Source organism: Tasmannia lanceolata, unplaced genomic scaffold (assembly GCF_043159265.1).
Source record: "Tasmannia lanceolata isolate RefF3 unplaced genomic scaffold, GAP_Taslan_0.1 ptg000018l, whole genome shotgun sequence".
Classification (NCBI taxonomy): Eukaryota; Viridiplantae; Streptophyta; class Magnoliopsida; order Canellales; family Winteraceae; genus Tasmannia; species Tasmannia lanceolata.
In genome coordinates, this window is record NW_027518695.1 from 19311078 (window position 1) to 19326922 (window position 15845).

The following is a 15845-nucleotide window of genomic DNA, read 5'->3' on the forward strand; positions in this document are numbered from 1 at the left end:
ATGGTCATATATATATATATATATATATATATATATATATATAAGTAAAGCGGAATCCTCTAAGCCGTAGTTGTGCCACATGTCAGCCCGGTGTTTGAGGACAAACAAAAGGCCACCCTATTGACAGCCCTACTGACTGCTTGCATGTAGGTCAAGAGAAGACTCTTCCCTCGTACTATTATCCTTGCAATTAATTTCCTTTCTCCTTGCTTCTTTTTCTCCTGGGATAGGACTCTTGGTTAAATCGACATCCCATCTTGCACTTTTGAGGTGATCATTTACCAAAAAGGAATTACTTTCCAAACAGGGTCGTCTAGTGGTCTTTTGCAAAGCCAGGGGATGGTTTTGGTTTTCTGGGCAATCTGTGGTGCGATCCAAGAGGTGGTTTTCTGGGACATGAAAGGTTGAGTTTTTCCCACAGAGCTTAGAACCTCAGCTTCGAAGGGAGGGTTTCTGCTGGGACAAGTTTAACATTAAAGAAGATAATATATGTATAAGAGAGATACATCAATGATTACAGGAAGGACATGGTAACACTCAAAGAAATAATAGAGAAGAAAGCAAACCCAGGAGTACATGGAAGAAATTTAATAGCCAAATCTAAACACCAACAAAGTAGGCTCAATCATCTATCCATAGTTGGATGATTATAGTAGATAGAATAAAAATTATTCATAATACCCTGAAGGTGAGACCAGAGGCGTGGAACTTTTGCTCCTCGAGCTGTTCTAACCGCTCGATCATTGGAGACGTCAGATAGTTCGCCCAATCACCCACCTCCCCTTTCCTAAAGAAAGTGTTATTCCCAATGCCCACAGTAGGGTCAACTCCTGTCTTGTTCACTTGCAAATTGGTCATTGTCATAAAACTACATAACTGTATTATTTCCTCCACCACCCCAACTTTCTCTTCCTCTAGAGAGAAAGGTTGCCCCAAGAACTCAGCCAACTTCTTCAAATGAAATGTGGGATCTTGTTTCATCTCCTCATACTTCAAAAACAAGACCCTTCCAGGCCTTTCTTGGCTTTCCTTCCAATACCCCAACACATGATCCCAATAAGGACCGAAAGGCGAAACTCCCTCACAAAACAAGTCGAAGGCCTCTTCAAGAGGAAGGGGAGGTCCTACACTCTGGGGTCTCAACTTGTTAAAGTAAGTCCACGTGGATATGAAGGTATCTCTTGGATTACGACATATGTAAACAATCCGAAAATCCGATTGTATTGCCGATGGCGGTAATGAATTGTAAGGCGCGTGTGTAGAAAATAGTCTAGGGTGAGAAAGGTTTGAGAAATAAGAAACAGGATCATCTTCCAAGAACTTATATTCGAAGAAAGGGATAAGTGAATGGGAGTTATTGTTGAGCAAGGGATGGTTAGTGAAAGTGTAACGAGTGCGGTTCACAATGGCAAAAACGAGAGCCTTCAACCAAGTTGTACCGGTTTTGGGTGCGGTGCTCACTAGTACATCGGTGTTGTAGGCTTGAAATTGTTGATGGCATTCCATTACTGCTTTCAAGCACAGTAAAGGATACCAAAAGCCTTGGTATTGGTAGATATGGGGTCTGAACCACCCATTCCCTTTTGGGAGGGAGGAGACTAGTTCCTCCCATTTTTTGCTTATTTGTTCTTCATTTTCAGGCAAGTTAGTGGCTGGAATTTGGGATGTAGCCATGAAGAAGATGGGAGTTGAAGGATCTAAGTTATGATTAGTGTCCTCACAGGATTTTGATAGCTTTGGCTACATGAAAGCATATTTATGTATCTCCAAGAAGCAGCTCACATCAAATGACATTTATCTCCAAGCAAATCCCACCTGTCAAGAGTCCTTCCATGAAAGCTAGGACCACGTGAATATCAAAACTTTGCAGTGTGCTGATATCATTTCCCTTCAATTATTTTCAGTTTTTCAATCTCTTCTTTGTGATCTTGTCTGGGCTTTTTTCATTCATTCTTCTTGCTGAAGTGGGACCATGATCTCACCCAATCTTTGACGGATCTTTTTGTTGTGTATCTGTTTTGTATTTTGTCTCTTAATCTATAAAATTACATACCTAGCTGTAAGCACGTGATTTTCAACCACCTTTTACCCTTTGTTTTGTTATTATTTACAGCCCATGCCACCATCCTTTTAAGTATGCAAAAAACCAAGAAAACAATTGAATTTACAACACCATGCCATTGAGCCCTTAAAACGTGATTTTCATTCCAAAGACACGATTGTTCCCCAAAATGGAAAACCAGCCCAATCCTCTCCCATTGCTTCACCCAAATCTTCCTTAAATACACAAATCCATTCAAATAACCCTAAACCACAACCTAGATACCATATCCCCACAGGTAAATCCGATTTTCCCCCTTTAAAACCTTCCTCAAATGCCCAAATCTATGTCAAATCCCTAACTTCTACCCAAATCTTCCAATCACCTTACCAAATGCCTTCTAAACAACCTATTTTACACTGATTTCGTTCCAAAATTTCATCCAAAATCCTATCAAACCAGATTTTGAGAACCCTTAATTGAAACACTAAAAATAGCACTTTCTCCTCTTTTTTACCTATAAATAGCCCCCTCTACAACCCTTCAATGACACGAAAAATTCAAGAGCACAAGCTCCCCCTACAAGCTATCAAACAATCAAGCTCTCTCTCTCAAGCGAACCACACACATATTTGCTTTACCTTAAAATTTTATTTTGACTTATAAATTGCATACAGTTAAGTTGCACCTGCTGTAAGTTCTAATATTGATTGTCTACTAGATAATCTTTGCCCTTTATATTGTTCAACCAAGATTTTTAAATCCTGTGTTTGCCAACTTACTATTTACAACTGCTAGGCGTCAAAGCTGTCTTTCACTTATTCTGGATTGAATCGTCCCTCTCTTCGATTGGATATATTTAGCTCATTCAATTCCTTCTGCATTATATAGTAGATGCACGCACACATATGTACTTGGATATACCTAGGCTGCAACTCGGGTCGGGCGGGTCGGGTTTTGGAGAACCCAACCCTACCCGAGAAATATCTCGGGTCGGGTTTTTTCACGTTGACGCAAATTTTTAAGGAAAATTCTTATTTGGCAAGGCAACTCAACTCATAGAAGCAGAAATTACACTCACATTACACTTGAATCAAACAATGATGTAATTACACTCACATCACACTTGAATCAAACAATGCTGTAATCAAACAATGTTGTAATTACAATCAAACAATGCTGAATCAAACACTTGATTCAACTCAACTCATAGAAGCAGAAATTACACTCACATACAGTAACAGTGGGTGCGTGGGTTTTCACTTTTAACTTTGGGATAATTACATTTACACCCCCTCTAGTTTCTGACACATCCACTTCCACTCCTATAGTTTAAAACGTGACAATTACACCCCTATAGTTTCAATTTGTTTAAGGTTTGCCCCCTCAGCTGAGGGTTCGTCTATAGATTGAAGGGTTAGGATGATCCGATGGAGCTGATTTTTTGGGCACACCATATTTATGTCAGGACCCATCAAATGAACGCTTTGGATCATCCAAATAATGTGGGCCCCTACCCGAATCCAAACACTACCAAAAAATCATCCAAATAATGTGGACCCACATTGTTTGGATGATCCAAAGCGTTCATTTTATGGGTCCTGACATAGATAGGGTGTGCTCAAATAATCAGCTCCATCGGATCATCCTAACCCTTCAATCTATGGACGAACCTTCAGCGGAGGGGGCCTACCTTAAACAAATTGAAACTACAAGGGTGTATTTGTCACGTTTTAAACTATAGGGGTGGAAGTGGATGTGTCAGAAACTAGAGGGGGTGTAAATGTAATTATCCCTTTAACTTTTAACTAACAATAGAAAAAAATGTACATACTATAACTTATGTAACTCGGGTCGGGTCGGGTCGGGTCGGGCCCCTTCAAACCCGGCTCGACCCGAGATTCATGCGGGTTTTTGAATGCTGAACCCGGCTCGACCCGAAACCCATGAAACCTGAACCCAACCCAGGCTATTTTCGGGTCGGGTCGATGCAGGTCGGGTAAAACCCGGCTCGAGTTGCAGCCCTAGATATACCCTATTGTATGAGGTCAAATTAAATCTATCATTGGCATTTCTCATTCTGGAAATTCTGGACAGCATTTACTTAAAATAAATTTATCTCTCTTATTTTGTCATCTAACCAAGTGTAGATCTTATAAAAGAATAGCTTTTGATTGTACTGTAGCATTTGGTATTCAAAGCAGCTAGTGAACATCACATTTGCCGGATAACATCCTTGTCGAAGTCATTTGCACCTTGGAACTTACATAAAGCAACGCAATAAGATTCTACGCCGCTAAGAAAAAATAAATAAATTTGCCATGACGTTGTACTTTGAAGCAAAGCTCGCCGATCAAGCAAAGCTCGTCACAACAGGTCGGTACTCTAAACCTTAAAGCCCATCCCAAACAACCCGAATCCAAAGCCGAATTTCTCGGATAGGATAGATCTTGAAACTTCACTAAGTTTAAAATCAAACATCTGAAATTTTAGAATTTATCGTTTTCACTAGCAAAAGAAGAAAAGGCAAATGTGGCATGATGGTAAGTGGCACAACATATATAGGGGAAAACAGCAGAACAATCCTAATCATTCCATCACGAAGGATATGGATATTTTTACTAATTGAATCTTTTTCTTTGTAGTTTATAGGACACTTAACAACTTTATGATTTTTACCTCTTGATGATGACCAGGTGAATAAAAGAAGATTAATCCATACTTTTTGCCTGTGGAAGTTATTTAATTTTTGTAAAAGAAGTATTCTACTTTGCTTTATTTGCAAAATCAATCTACTTTGCTTGACAATTTACAAATAGAGTCCTTGCACTCGAGTGAATTTTGCAAATTGTGACATCAATTTGTGATCAAAATACCCACGGTAGATTTTTTTAACATATAGAAAGACCAAAATGTTCTTAGAGATTTTATACGGTGTAAGCTCTTATAGTCCCTTATTTTTCAAAATGTACTGTACGGACCACATCATAGGATGATCCAAACCGTCCATAGATTTTATAAAGGGCGATGATATCCCCCCCCCTGCATGCTCCCCCCTTCTAATGTGTTCACTTCAAATCACGTTATAAGGGGTACGTGTTCACGTCAAATCACGTTATAAGGGGGCGCGTGCGTACTGCAGGGGGTGAAAGTTGATGAGAAAATCCACCGGGCAATCCAATCTGATCGTGCTCAGATTAACGAAAAGTAAAATAAACCAAGCCACAAGATGAACACCAAGATTTACGTGGTTCGGCCAAGCCTACTCCACGAGTAAGAAACACGATCTTCCACTATAAAAAAGCAAAATACAAGGATTACAATGGATTAATCTCAAACCCACAAACCTGCAGCCATTTCCTTGCTTCTCAAACCCGAGACCGTACACCGAGAGTAACCCAAGAGAAAACCCACAAGAGAATATCCGAGAAGAAACCCAATTTCTCTCTCTCTCTCTCTCTCTCTCTCTCTCTCTCTCTCTCTCTCTCCACGAGAGAGTAAAAACATCTCTCGTTTATATCACTTAGGTTTTAGAAAAACCTAAAAACATTGCCGTTTTTTCATTCCCATCGAGTGGTGGGAAATTAGGCAACTTTTCCAACAATCTCCACCTTGGCTTATTTCCCAGCCACCATGAAGATTTTCTGCCGTTGTCTCCACCGGTCTGCTATTACCACAAACCACCATTGGCCTTCCAAAGTACCGGGTACACACCCTCGAATCACCTTGGTTCTGACTCCTCCCGATTCGATCAACACAGTTAATACACATGTGTAGTTGCCAACCCATTGACTCACTCAGTCAACCTTGGAGAGGGATCTCAATCCATCATTCCCAATGCAGGTACTGTGATCCTCTCATCATCGTCTGCAACTTGGAAACTTGTCTCTGCGCTAACTGCGAAAAAGACCCTACGCGTGCACGCGCTACCACTCCGTTTCCATCTAACCATCGAGATCTTGGAAACACTAGTCATTGCGTCCCCGACCAGACGATACAACCCACAACACTTCTCTCATTTCATCAGAACCATACAGCCTCATGTGATTTTCATGGCTCCACCTGCAACTGAAATCCTGCAACCTCTGGGGTCCAATCGGCTAAGAGACACTAGATTCCTTCGCATCTTTGGGATATACGTCACACCATCAAAAGTACGAAGTACTCCATCGAACATCTTGATCTTTACCGTTCCAACTCTTATGACGTCACAAGTTGACCCGTCACCCAATGACAGTACACCCGCCCTTGTCTCATGGAACGTATCAAAATATTCTCTCCTGGAGCATACATGAACAGAGCACCCTGAATTTAAAATTCACTCATCATGAGGAGAAGCGTGATTACCTGTGGAGACTGTGAGAACGTCTCCAAACTCTTCTCTCTAATCATCCGTTACCACCACCACAGTATTCATAGCACCATTGTTCGCCTAGTCAGCTCGCTTCGTACAATGGTAACATTGTACACCCTTTCCGCCGACCCTGAATCTTGACCTGCTTTTTCCTGATCCCCTGTTAAACGATCTTCCTCTTTGATTCCCACCATGAACAACCAATCCGTGCTCTTCACTTCCACCAAGAAGAGGTTTCTTCCGCATCTCATTCGTTCCATCGCCCTTGTCAAAGAAGAAGGAGAAGAAAAGGTTAGGTCTTTTCTTTTTTTTCCCTGTACTTCTAGTTCTAGGGTTTTTGTGGTTCTTTCCTTTTCTTTTGAATTTTGATTTCATTCTTTTCTAGGGTTTATGCTTCTACTTTTTTTCTAGGTTTCTTTTTCTTCTCTTTTATTTTTTTTAGAGGGTAAAGGAGAGAGATTTGAGATTTTGAGTCCAAAACTTATTATTGCATTAATTATGAGCAAAATAACCAGTTTTGGCCTTTTCGATTAGGACATACATGGATTCTAAAAATTAGGATTTTACCAACTAAAATATTGATTTTAAATTCTTGGATTACATAATCTAGGTTTTAGCTTAGGCCGTGTTTGTTTCAGATTGTCAGGGCCGATTGTGAACCCCCAACTGATTATTGGCTCAAATTTACATTTAATTTTGAGCCAATAATCAGATGAGGTTTATGTTTAACTTATAAAATCGAAGGCTCTATTCATTTGAGATTGTGACAAGCAATTGTAAGCCCTAGATTGATTATTGGACTTAAAAGTATGTTTAAATTTGAGTCCAATAATTGGTTAAGGGGTCACAATCAGTTGGCAGAATCTCAAACGAATAGGACCTAAGTTTTAGCTTGTAATATTCTAATATCCTAGATTCTTTTCTTTGTGAAATGATAATGCCACCCCTTTTCAACCCCTTCCATATGTAGAGATTGTCACGTAATTTTCTTGACGGGGACAAGAAGACTACCATGGATACATACTTTTCGAAGGTCTTGTTGGTTTTGGATTTTGAGAATTGATTTTGAGTCCAGAATTGATTCTTGGACTCAGCATTGCCTTAATTTTGAGCCCAATAACCGGTTTTGGACTTTGGGATTTGTTCGGGGATTTCTGTCATTTATACGATTAAGATGTGCTTTTTCATTTCTTTTTCATTTTATTTATTTATTGTTAGTTTTCTGAATTTTGTATGTGATGATCAATTTATCAGGGTTTTAGGGGTTTTGTTGTTGCGTTACATTCCATGGGTGAATTGAAATTGAGTTGTAACTGTCTGTTTTCATTGGCGAATTGAAATTGAAATTGAGTTGTAATTTTCTGTGTACTTGTTTAATTATTTGATTCCAATTCTTCTTTAATTTTGACTCCAACAATTGGTTCTGGACTCACAGTTGTAATTTTATGTGTTCTTGGGCTGAACTGACTCCAACAATTGGTTTTGGACTCAAAATTTTGAGTCCAACTTGTTATAGTAACATGATTTGATTTTTTTGCATTATTTTTTCTAGGTTAAACGTTAAGAAGTGATAAGTGTCGAAGATTTTAATTTCTATTTTTAGGGTAGTTCTACTTCTCGCAATATTAATTCTTCAGGTATGCCTTCTCTATCTGCAATTATCTTGAAATTTTTTTTATAAATCGAATAATATTAACATTACTTCGCTATATATATATATATATATATATATATATATATATATATATATATATGCATGTCCAGATGTCCTATATTCAATCTTCTTATTTATAAGATTTGTGGTTTCTAAAATCCTTGAAAAATATTATACTAATTGATAGATAAAATATTTTTTCTTCAGCCAACTTCTTCAAATGATTGAAAGCCCTAGATTAATTATCGGACCACGTGAATATTTAAACTTTGCACTGTGCTGATATCATTTACCTTCAATTATCTTCAGTTTTTCAATCTCTTCTCTGTGATCTTGTCTCGGCTTTTTTCATTCATTCTTCTTGCTGAAGTGGGACCATGATCTCACCCAATCTTTGACGAATCTTTTTGTTGTGCATCTTTTTTGTATTTTGTCCTCTTAATCTATAAAATTACATACCTAGCTGTAAGCACGTGATTTTCAACAACCTTTTGGGGACAACCAAAATGCCCTTGTTTTGTTATTATTTACAACCCATGCCACCATCGTTTTAAGTATGCAAAAAACCAAGAAAACAATTGAATTTACAACACCATGCCATTGAGCCCTTAAAACGTGATTTTCATTCCAAAGACACGATTTTTCCCCAAAATGGATTTTATACGCTAAGGCCGGGAAATTTGGCATTGATCGGACGGTTATGATCATCCTTAATGTGGCTGATAGTCTCTCTTTCACCCACTAAAGTTTCTATATTAGTTTGGATTGTAAGAATTTTTTGGAAAAGTTTAGAACGGAAATTTTTTCTAAAGTATCTTACTTATTATACACACGAAAAAAGACAACGATGTTACTGATGGGAAGTCTTATATTCGAACTTTGTATGCTCGTGTGTTATCTTTTTTTCTATTGATGTTACTGATGGGAAGTCTTATATTCGATTTTAAGTTAGCTGCTCGGAAAACTGGTTTCTTCATTCCGGATCGGTCTAGTTGCTGCCCTGCTTTTCTGAGTAATGCCCCATACCTGTGGTTGCTGATTATTCTTGTGGACATCGCCTCTGGCTTTAGGGATAATTTACTTTGGATGCTCCGCTCTATTTTCATCTTGAATTTTTTGGGTTTTTTTGTTAGGGGCCCTTCTTGGATTGCCCCCCTAAAATTGTTGTCTTTCGAGCCCCCTTAGTGTACTTTTTGCCATTTTTATGAATTCTGGTTGGGGTCTGCCTAACCCCTGCTTACCCATCAAAAAATAAAAAGAAAAAAAGTCTAGTATTTTTCAAAAATTTAGACCCACTTCATATGATGATCCAAACTATTCATTTGCTGGGCCGCAATGTAAATAGGTTGCATCTCCTAAATCATCTCCATAGGATGATCCTAACCGTCCGATCTATAAGGGCAATCCCCTTATAGATTGCCCCTTATAGATTGAACGGTTATGATCATCCTATGGAGACGATTAATGCGGTGCAACCTATTTATTTGTGTGCCTCAACGTGCTATAACAAGAGGCCATGCTTGAAGTGAAATCTATCAAAACAGGAAGTGTAAAAGTGTGGCCCCAACTTGCTATAACAACCATTTTCTACCCCCATGGACCAAATACCTGACTCCCTCTCGTGACCAATACAGGAAGTGAAAATTAGTCCGGCCCCCCAAGTGTAAGTTCCTGGCTCCGCCCCTGAACTGCCCGGTAGTGCTCTCTCCAAGTCATCCCCTGTTCAAAGTGCCCAAGTCAGCACCCTAAGTTTTGATATTCACACGGTCCTAGCTTGTCTTTTAGCATTTAATTTGCTTGTGAGAGCTTTTTGGGAAATGTAATAACCTTTTGACAGCTCTTGAAAATTGAAATACAGACAAGCTTCGTAGGAATTTTAGCTCGGCAATCCATCGGGTTGGTTTGTTTATCCTTTCAGTTTCATAGACCACATGAATATCAAAACTTTGTAGCGCTGAAAGTGGGACCACGATCTTTTCACCCTATCTTGTCCTTTCAGTTTCAATTATATATTTTTAGTTTTCCAATTCTCTTCTTTGATTTTTTCTTTGCTCTCTTCTTGCAGGAGTGGGACCACGATCTTTTCACCCTATCTTTGATTGATCTTTGTGTGCATCTTTTTTGTATTTTGTCACTCTTAATCTATAAAATTAAATACCTAGCAAAAGGCAAATGGGGAATGATGGTAAGTGGCACATTGACAGCTTTTTCTTTATACTTTATAAGACCCTTAATAGCTTTATGATTTTTACCTCTTGATGATCAGGTGAATAAATATATATTTATTTTCATAAGATTAAACCCTACTTTTTGCCTGTGGAATTTATTTAATTTTTGGGGTTTTTGTACAAGAAGTATTCTACTTTGCTTTATTTGCAAAAACAGTCTTCATGTTTGACAATTTGCAAATAGGGTCGTTGCATTCGGTGAATTTTGCAAATCGGTTGTGACATCAATTTGTGACCAAAATACCCACAGTAGATTTTTTTGACATATAAAAAGACCAAAATGTCCTTATATGTGAAAAGACAAAAACTATCTTGTAAAAAGCTAAAATACCAATGATGCTCAGTGATATGTTTTGATATCTCATAAAGGAAAATACTTTGAAAACGGGATTATGTTTACAGGAGTAATGTGATGGTTGATTTGACCTTCTTCAAGATGCATTTATTGCTTTTATGGGGATTTGAACTCCCGTATTTTGTTTTAGTGGACGTGGGTCCAATGAATGATGCCCTTTTTTTCCACAAAATGGATTCCTGTTTTCCTAGTATTGATCTCTTATAAAGGCGATTAAATAGTGAATAATTGTCACACCTCAAACCCCACCCTGGGCGTAGGACATAACAACGCCGTACACCTGCAAGATAAATCCCACAAGCACACAAGGCTACAAAGCAATAACATAACCAAACTTAACCAATTCTATATTCATTAATAATCAAAATCCCAATAATATGAATCTAATACGATCAAATCAAATCTTAGCTCTCCCCTGAAATAATAGAAAAAACATAAATGTATTCTTAATCATTGTTTCATACTACTTACGGAAACTAAATCAAATAACTAATTACTCTCCAAGGTAAACCGGTCCAGAAGCTAAGCGTCCAATTCATGAAAATTTGAAAATATTATAAACCACAGTCAGCTGAAAAGCTCGGTACATAATAAATACTACTCCACGTGTAGGTCTAAGCATGCCAAGGCTCAATACGGGTCTAACAGATAAGGTCAAATCTGAATACTGAAGTCTCAATAGAAATAATGGGCACAACAATAATCATAGGTGCATGTCAAACATAATACTGGATAAAAGGTACAATAGAGTTAATCAATATCAAACTTTTGGTCAAAGCCAAAAGGTGTCCAGAATACAAATCCACTTCAGAATCATCGGCATGGTCCAGAAGACGTTTTTTTGCTTACACTGACCGTCCACGGTGTTGGAATTAGTTCCTTAAAGTTCAGATACAAGTCGACAGGGCCAATGTCTTATCCCACTGACAAGCCAGAGTTCCTATGTATTACCCCCACGGCAGGTCCAGAAAATAATCCAAGCCTCCACAGAAGTGTCTAGAAAGTATGTACAAGGTCCAATAAATAATTTCATAGGTTCAGATTTCGAACCGAGGTTCATAATAGTTATTATCAATGGTCCAGAGTAGTGGTGGGATCATTGCTAAATAGGTTAAACGTAAATAGGCATTCTGGACCCAAGATGATCTCAAATGTTCAAAGATACAATACAATATTCATGGTCTCAATATCAAAGTTGATTCAGAATGTGTAGGGTTTACGAAGCACCCAAAGTAGTACGTTATTACGTATCTCGATGGAGGACGTTTTGTTCTCCAATGTCGTCGAACGATTCAATATCTTTAATTTGAATAGTACAATAACATCATATAAGGGTTCTAAGAAGTAACCCATAAACTAATAATCCGAGATCTAGATTCGAAACTAAATTCGAAATTCCCAGAGGGTTCGGGCGCCGGAACACCCCATTCAGAAGCCACTTTGGACGTCTCTGAGAATTTCCGAAGGAAAACACAACACTCAGGTTTCGGTTCCCTTCATGTTTGGACGCCCGAACCGGACGTCAGAACAGCCGTTCGGGCACCCAAATACCCTTAATCGGGCGTCCAAAGTGGGAGCTTGGTTTTTGTCAAGAATTTCATATTTTATTCTGATTTCCTCAAAACATAAAAAATTCATATCTTCTTCGTTCGAACCCCAAAACATGAGAGGTCGGATCCGATGGATTCCTTATAAAGAGAAGAATCCGTCGAACCTGATTTCATGATCCGAATCTATACGGACGATTATTGTAAAATAATTCATGATTTTAAAGTCAAAATTACCAAAACTACAATTTCTAATGTCTTAACCATCTGATCTTGAGTTTGTTGGTATTTAAGAATGATACTAACCCTAAGGAACTCAAGATCAGTCCCCATCATCTTAATTAAATGAAATCAAACATCTAATTGCTTCTTATAAACCATTAATTCTTTGCTTTAGGGTTCCAAAGAACACAAAATCAACCAAGAACATAGTTCTTACCTCGGTTTGTGCTTTTCGATTGCAAGGAGCGATCTCTCTCTCTCCTTCTCCACCGAATTATTCTCTTAGGGCTGAATAAAACGTTTAGGGTTTGTTTTAACTCCACATAAGATATATTTACAGGCTTTCTTAAGAAGCCCTAATCAAAGCCAATTCTTGAAAGACATAAACGCCCCTCACTTAAGAGGGAACGAATTTTCATTAAGGGGGGTATTTTGGGTATTTACAATAATCATCACTATCATTCCTAACATGATAGGGTATCATTCCCAACAGGGCTAGGGTGGCATTCAATGTTTGTTGAGCTCCTTGGCATGCCACCAAAGCATACATGCAAGGGCGGATTTATCAGTTCCCTTTAAATGGGATTTTTTGTATAGTAATGTAACGCAGGGGCAGAGGTTTTGAGTAGAGAAAAGAGAAGGAAAGGGGATGAAAAATAAGGAAAAGGGGTTGTTGTTGGGTTTTAATGTGTTCATAGAAAAGGGTAATAAGTGAAGAGGGCTTGAGTGGCTAAAACAAGGGAGAGAAAGATGGTGTTCTATGGGAGTGATTAGGGGTAAATAAGAGCAGCAGATGGCTCTTTTTGTTAGGGCAAAACGAACGAACAACAGGTGGCTCGTTTGTGATTGGATTTCCAAGGCAACAAAGATAACATGCAACAAAGATTTTTCAATCAATAAAAGTTATCGTTCCATTCCATATATTCAATATTTATAGAGGATGTGTCCTCTTTGAATTACAATAGGAAATGTATGGAAGTTAAAGCAAAACAAATCTCTACCCTAAAAAGTAGCTGAATCTCCTACACCATCACACGTCCAATGACTTTAGAAAACAATCAACTTGAAGTAAAACTTATCCTAAAAGACTCCTAATCTCTAACTTCCCTAAATTTTCTCTAATATCAAATCCTACTCTAATCCTAGGACTAACTAGGATATTAAAATTCAAATAGAAAGAAAATCTAAAATACTTAAATAATCATTGTCGGCCGTTGATCTCGTGATGTAGTGAGTTGCACCTCCATCAGACCCACTTTCTTGAGAAGAACTCGACCACGAGTTCAGATCAAGGTTAATATCGGCATGGGAATTCGAGATCTACGAGGTGATCAAAAGCAACTCTCGTTTTGCTCCCACTTCAAATTGGAGACCATTTCAACGAATTAGATACTTCCATCGGGCAAATATTCTAGCATGTTTGGGATAACGGTGGGATTCGATTCGAATTAAAAACATGCCCTCGATATGCTCAACGAACTGTGGTGGTGATGAAAAAAGTAGCTCTCGCTTTAATTGGTGTAAGCCAAATGGCTCATCCTCTTATCTTATTTTGATGATTTACAAATGCAAATTGATTAGTCGTTTATGGGATAATTAATAAGTTTGCCTTGAGTGTTGTGCTATGGATAGGAAGGTCACAGGTCAATCCAGGCTAACACACACAGAGATGGCCTATGCTTGAAGATGAACCAACCAATGGACAAACGAGCTAGAGCACACTTGGACAAACCGTACCTTGGAGGAACTACCAAGGAGAAGCTCAACATCATTCACATCAAGCATTTGAACAATCACGAAAAATCAATGAAGGCCAAAGCTGGAGGATCAATAAGTAATGCAAAGGACAAAGGAGCTTGAGCCAAATGGTGGCATCATCCTTGGAAGGTGTCAAAGGAAGCTCAACTTTGAAGATCCCAAAGCAAGCCAAGCATCACATTGAAGATCAAATGAAGATTGGCTCAAGAGAAGTTCAAGAGAGTACTTAGAATGGTAGTATGTATCTCCTTTCTTTCTTATGTTTTCTCTTGATCAACGCCGATCTTAAAACCTCTAAAAATATATTTTTCAAAGAGACCAACACACCCTTTAAGGACTTAAATGGATAAGTGAATGGCCATGGTGGTGTACCAACATGTTGGGACCCATATGGCATTCAACACGACATTGAACAAAAACCGAGTTCCGAAGAAACAACTTCGATCAGCAACTAAATCATATCATAACTGGTCTTAAACATTTTCAAATATTTTTGAAAATATTTTTAATAGATAGCTCTCATTTTTCTCATATCCGTAGAGTACAACAACGTCAAAATCCGACAAGAAATGAGGAAGATATGAATTTTACAAAACGAGTTGAAAACCTTAATTCTGCTGAAATTCCAGCAGGCCCATGGCAGGCAACCGGCCCGGTCGACCGACCCACTGCGGTCGACCACCGCGTGTGCGCTGGAAATAGCCGTTGGGGCACAACGGCTAATTCTAAAAGTTGCGCAGAATTACAGTTTCTAGTTTTGATTGTTTTCTATATATATATATATGGGTTTAAACTTCTATTTTAACTTGAGAAAAATATTTTCCAACCCATCTAAGGCATATACAAACACTTGCAATCCCTATTTTGCCTTGAACATCTCTCTCCCTTTCTTTGTGCCTTGATCTTGAGTTAAATCCTTTGAGAGTGGATTAAGTTTTATTTGTTATTTTCTTTGAGAGAATTTGAGTGAGCTTCAACTTGTATCCAAGCCTACTAAGAGGCTATTTACTTCTTCTTCTATTCATTGTAAAGGTGGCAACGGCATGCTATTCTTAATTCCCTTCGAAGTGCACTTAGATCTCGGCGGTGTAAGAGAGACAAAGGTGGCAAAGGCATCCTATTGTTAATTCCCTTCGATTTGTAATCGGTGGTGAGGGCATCCGTATTTAATTTTCTCCGATTGTAAGAGCCTCGGAGCCGGGCGTGGTGTGGTCTCCAATAGTGGAAATCCCCAAGTGCGACCTTGAGAAGAGTGGAGTAGGCCTTTGGCCGAATCACTTAAAAATCCTTGTGTCATGTGTGTGATTGGTACATTTTTCTCACTCCCTCTCAAGCAGTGGCATATCCAAGTGGCACCGTAGGATAATGCCATTTGTCATCCATGTGGCACATCCATGTGGTTTGACTTGGTCTTGGGTTTTGCATGGGAATTTAGATAAGCAATTACTATGTCTAGTTTTTAGTATGTGTTAGTTAAGTCTTTCTTCAATGATTTATAGGGACTTTGTTAAGACTTATTGGGTTTGTACTTTGACTACTTAGGAAATGGTATTGTCATGAAAATTGTCCTAGAAGTTATTATAGGGTATTGAGAATAGGTAGAGAAGTTATTGGTAACTCATTTTCCATGTATCTCATTTACTTCTTGTATCTCCAAATATATCAATGAGAATGAGCAAAGAGGGG

General features: G+C 38.4%; 1 pseudogene; it reads right to left on the bottom strand.

Annotated features, from left to right (window-relative positions):
• Positions 1 to 672: 672 nt before the first annotated feature.
• On the bottom strand, positions 673 to 1506 carry LOC143850134 (cytosolic sulfotransferase 15 pseudogene; annotated as a pseudogene).
• Positions 1507 to 15845: the final 14339 nt, after the last annotated feature.